The following is a 6000-nucleotide window of genomic DNA, read 5'->3' on the forward strand; positions in this document are numbered from 1 at the left end:
TCTGTTATCTCTGTCCACCTCTGTCTTGTGCTGGCTGGCTTTTACCAAGCTCTGGGAAGACCAGTGTGGGTGGGAGGCAGTGGCTGTTGACCTCAGAAATGGGTGCTATTAGACCTAAGTGAGGCTGTGAGTTTCATTTCTGGCCTCTAGGAAGAAATTTCAGGAAAGGTGCTTTTGAATCTTCAGAGTATAAAAGCAAGCAAACTGAAAGCCCTCACACCAACAGAACAAAACACTTCTGTCCCTGTCTTCATTTCTCTCTCCTGTTTCACTGAGGACTTCCCCTATCACAGTCAGAGCCAGAGAGGACACTGGGATGGTGTGCCAGCTACTTCATTTTCTACTTGTTGCTGTGGCAAGACAAAAGCAACTTAAAGGAGGAGGTTGGAGAGATGGTTTGGTGACTAGGAGCATACGTTGCTCTTCCAGAAACCCGAGTTCAGTTCCCAGCACCCATGTCAGGCAGCTCATAGCTGCTGGTTACTTCTGCTCCAGGGGATTTGGCATCCTCTTCTAGCCTGTGCTAACCTGTACATATCAACACACAACACATACATATTTTTTAAAAATGATAAACATAAATTTGAAACAAAAAAGAAGTAGGAATTTACTTTGGTTCATAGTGAAGGATATAACCCATCACAGTGATATCATGGTGGCAGACAGGTTACGCTGCATTTGCAGTTGGGAAGCAGAAGGTGACCAATACCCTCAGTTGCTTCTTCACCAACACCTTTTTATTCAGTCTGTGACTCCATTCTGAATGTGGGTGTGCCTTCCTTTCTTAGTTAAACCTCCCAGGAAGCACACTCACAGACACACTCAGAGGTGTGTCTCTTAGGTGATCCCAAATCCACTCTAATCCACTGAAGACTGCCCATCACAGACAGTGGGTGGCTCTTCACTGGGCGTGTCATGCTCATTCTCCTGTAGGCTGTCTTGCAAGGCTGCTGTCTTGGGTACCACAATAGGCACTGTCACATGGAACTGAACAGACCCCATGCCATGGAAAGCCTACCTGGAAAGATGGTCTGATAGGAGCAAGCACCCATCTCTGATGTGCTCCCTGGCCCACCCAGGCTTCCTGTTGGGTGGAAATCCTTGGGATGTCCCCATGGTCTTAGCCCCAGGGACTGGCCTAACTGGGTGACAAGGAAATGAAGAAAGGACAGACATATGTACAGAAAAGCTGGGATTAGGTGGATTGGACTCTGATGGAGAAGTTGCAGTACCTCAGAACCATAGCGTATTTATTGTATTGAATAGGGAGCCAGAGTTATTGCATGCAGCTGAACAAAGAGACAGGTTTAGCTCATCCTGGTAGGAGCAGGCTCTGTAGGGAGTTTTCAGGCCATAAACATAGGGGTTGGGGAGAAAGCTAAGGTGGACATTTTCTGGATACTCTATCAATATCCACACAAGGACCAGCAGAAGACTTTGCCCCTCCCGTGGGCACTGGAGTCTTTGACATAGCTGTCCCCATGTCAACAGTGCACCTACTTAGGACTTCACTCAATCACTATGCCACATAAAAGGCCAGACAAAGCGGTGCACATCTCTAACCCTAGCACTTCCTCAGAGGAGATGGGTGGAGAAGGCAGAAGAACCATCTGGATGCTCTCTCTACACAGCCACCCTGGAGTGAGAAGCTCAGCAGCAAAACATCAAGAGAGACCCAACCTCAACAAAGTGGAAGGTAAGAATTCCCAGACATTGTCTTCTGACCTCCACACATGCACTGTTGGTGCAGGACAATTCTGTATTCTGTCAATTATGTTTTAAATAAATGCTGATTGATCAGTAGCCAAGTAGGAAGTATAGGTGGGACAACCAGACAGGAAGTAGATGTGGGGCAATGAGAACAGGAGTATTCTGGGAAGAAGGAAGCTCTTCCCACAGTCTTGTCCAGACACGGAAGAAGCAGGATGTGACCTGCCCTGCTGAAAAAGGTACTGAGCCATGTGGCTAACATAGATAAGAATAATGGGTTAATATAAGTTATAAGAGTTAATAAGTAGCCTGAGCTAATGGGCCAGTTTATAACTTATGTAGATCTCTGTGTGATTTTCTTTGGAGCTTACTGGCTGTGGGAACTGGGCAGGACAGAAACCCCAACAAGCAGGCCTTCATGTTATACACCGTGGCAAGCACACACACATACAAGTGCACACACACATAAATATGCAAGTTAAATAGTAATATGTTCTTGTGTGTTAGGGTTCTCTAGAGGAACTGATGGATAGAATGAACAAACACAAAGGGGAACTTATTGAGCTGGTTTACATGGTAGAAAGTAGGGTCCAACAATGATCATATTGCATGTTAGAGAGACTGAAAATCCAGAATCTGCTTAGTGCATGAATTTGGGTATCTCAGTGGCTCAGTCTGACTCTGAAAGCCTTGGGGAGTTATTTATCTTTAGTTCGTATTGGAAAGCCAAAGTAGATTCTAATGTAAATGGAGGATGTCATCATCATCATCATCATCATCATCAGCAGCAGCAGCAGAAGCATAGATAAACTTACCAAGAAGGGAAATCAAGTAAGCAGATAGCACTGAGTTTTCCTTGGATCTCTTTTTATCTAAGGTGTCTGCCAAAAGATACCACCTATCAGCAGGAGGGTCTTCTCCCCTCAGTTAATCCTCTGTGAAAATGGCCTCTCAGACCTACTTTGAGGTGTGCCTCTCAGTCAAGATGAACACACCTTGTATCCCGTTCTCACATCCAGCCACTCTATAGTGGGATTTCTGGTGTTTTCACAACAGATGAGAAGCAACAAACTTCAGAGCTGGTGCCTCAGTTACTCATGTATGGGCTCCGTGACTGGAGAGGTCATTCACCTTTGGAGCCTCTCTTCTGATGGTGGTGAGCAGGAAACATTGTGTGGCTGAAAGAACTCTAGAAAGTTAGTTTCAGTATAGAAATATAAGCTGTTGTTACCGAAGCTGCAGGTTTCTCCAAGGGCCATCTGCTGCTCCTTTCAGAGAAGGAGGAAGACAATCAGACTCATGCCGATGGCCATGGCGTCACTTTATGGCCTGAGCAGTAGGCACTGCCCCCATCTCCAGTACTGCAGACAGATTGTCACGGCACGTGACACTATCCTTACGCAAGAACATTACAAATTCAGTTTCTTGAGACGTTGTGCCAAACCCTTCAGCAAAATAGAAATCTTCCACATCTGCTTAGCTTCTCTGAATCACTAATTTTGGTAACTGGGCAAGGGAAGATTGTCCGCAAGGAGGCTCTACCTTCCTTATGCTGGATGAACATGTGTGTGTGTGTGTGTGTGTGTGTGTGTGTGTGTATGTATTTCATGTTTTGTTCTTGGGTTTGTAAAATACAGTATTGGCATTAGTAGTGGTGAGAAAACTGCCTCCAGTTCTTTTTAGAGCAGGGCAGGCAATAATCAGATAATTATACTCTTAGCTACTTAACTATTTTGGGCAAATGATTCTGGAAAGGGCTCATTTTGTCTTTTAAAGGAGAGAATCAACCAAATTCAAGCATGTTGAAAATGCCATAGGGAAGCTTGTTGCTTTGTATGCTAATTAAAAATGAAGTTTTTAATTAATGTATTAATGATACATACTAAGATGTTTATTATGATGTTTCCCTATATCCATATACTCTAACTGATCAAATCCAAATTTCCTTTGCCCCTAACCTCCAATAATTATTACTCTGCTTTCTGGACAACTTAAAAATTTCTTTTTTTAAATTTTTTTTTTTGTGTGTGTGTGTGTATGCACACATGTGTGCATGTGTCTTGGTGAGCCTGTGGAGATCGGAGAACAATGTTTTGGGTGTCAGGTGTCCTCTTCTACCTTGTTTTGAGTCAAGATACGACACAGTACCTTGATTCAGTATATATGTACGACACAGTGCACAGTCCTCGCTAGCTGTCCCAAGCTTCTGGGTAATTAATTCTCTTGTCTCTCCTCCCTTTTCTTCCTGGGGATGGAAGTAGGCAGAGCTTTGCAACCTGTAGCAGTTTGAACTCAAGACAGTAGTTTGCGCCTCACTCGGGCTCCTGGTTACTCTGGTGTTTGTTGGGAGATTACACAGGCCCCAGACAAGATTACTGAACATAGTTCAAGTCACCTATCTAAATGGGACGCTACTCTGTGGGGATGGCAAGCACCTTCAGTCATCGGGACCACCTGCATCTACACATCTACACTGATGGAGTTTGCTGGTATTCTCTTCTCTACTTCTTTTACCATTCAAAGGTTAGGCATCTGTTAGGGATATATATGTATGTATGTATGTATGTATGTATGTATGTATGTATATGTATACACACACACACACACACACACACACACACATATATATTTACTGTGCTCTTGTCCCAGGTCTTTGAGTCTTTCAAAGTTCCAGCCTCCCTCTTGCTGGTTTCCAGTGTCTTCTGATAATTACCCACCTCAAAATGCAGGCATCTGTTTCTTCCTTCAGTTCTCTGTGGAGGAGGAGGTGCATGCTGTCTTTTTCTGGCCTCCTTGGATCTCTTTTTTTCTGTGCGTTTTCTTCGAAAGTCTGAACAGGGGTTTGACCGGCCCTAAACTTTGGTGGGATTGTCATGTGGGTCCGGCAGACTGATCATGAACACTCTCATATTCAACGCCAGGAAAACACCGTTTTCCTACACCATAGATAAACTCCACGCCAAACTATTTCCACTCTGGCTTAGGCCGTCTTAAAACAAGGACCTCATCTGAAAACAAAATTCATGATTTTCCAGAGGAGCCACATCTCCTTGGGTTGAGGCCTTCTCACTTTCTGAGTGAGCCCCAGTCACACTGGCTACCCTGTGGATCCGCCAACACCCAGTGTTCCCGCTGACCTCAGGGCCTTTGCACACACAGTGCCCCCTTCTTAGCACACTTACTGCTGGACCAGTGCTCCTTTAGAAAAGCTGCTACAGCACTGCCTCAGAGCTGTTGGGCCTCCTTCTCCGTTCTACTGTAGAACCTTCTCTTCCTCGACGGCACTCACCCTAGATCATTAGTGTCTTTTTTTATTTTAAACTTTTACTTTTTGTGAAACGGTTTCATTGGTGGCTGCCTCCCCACTGGACTGAGAGCAGAGTGGCCCTGTTTGAGTCACTGGCGGATCATCACCGGAGTGCAATGCCTGGCAGATAGTAAGTGCTCTGTACACACTTGTTGGTGTACCGATTCTCTGCACCCTGTGGATGTCTCGTTCCCTCCTGGGAATGCGTGTAGGCAGCAGTCACATTCTCCCCCATAGACTCCTGGTCAGTGCTTTCGTGACATAGGCTGAGAGAAGTACCTTTGACAGTACTGGACAACGGCCAAGGGCCTAGAATCTTTAAGAAGGACTCCCAGGAACCAGAGCAGATATTTAGGCAATGAGCCAGGAATTTAAATCTAATGTGACTGAGATAGAGTTAATAAAATATCCCCGAGCTCTCTACATATGCTGGCTTCCCTTAGAATTGCAAATGGGCTCTGACTTATAGCGGCAGAGTTTCTATTTTCCAGTTTGACTATAGTGTGAAAGCCATATGCATGTAGTAGAAACACTACTATGAAGTTTGAATCATCATCTTTTTCTGGTCTCATGATACCCCATCCTGTACAGTGCTGGTTTGTGATGGTGGGTGGAGTCTCGAACCTCAGTCCCTGTTCAGTCTGTGTAATCAGAGGAAACCAGACACACTATCGTGTCTGGTGTTTCTAAGCCAGGGTGTTTGGCAGCTTAAACCTCAAGTGTAGTTGTAGTTTTAACTCTTTGTACTCTTTGGGGACCCGCCACCCAGCTTCCAAATAGTCACATAGAGACTTATTACTTATAAATGCCCAGATTTAGCTTGGCTTATTTCTAGCCAGCTTTCCTTAAATTATTCCAAGTACCTTCTGCCTCTGGGCTCTTACCTTTCTCTATTTCTGTATATCGTTTTTTCCCTTCTTACTCTGTGTCTGATTGTGTGATTGGGTGGCTGTCCCCCGTCCCCGCATCCTTCTCTCTTCCTT

Source organism: Chionomys nivalis, chromosome 5 (genome assembly GCF_950005125.1).
Source record: "Chionomys nivalis chromosome 5, mChiNiv1.1, whole genome shotgun sequence".
In the NCBI taxonomy this organism is placed as follows: domain Eukaryota; kingdom Metazoa; phylum Chordata; class Mammalia; order Rodentia; family Cricetidae; genus Chionomys; species Chionomys nivalis.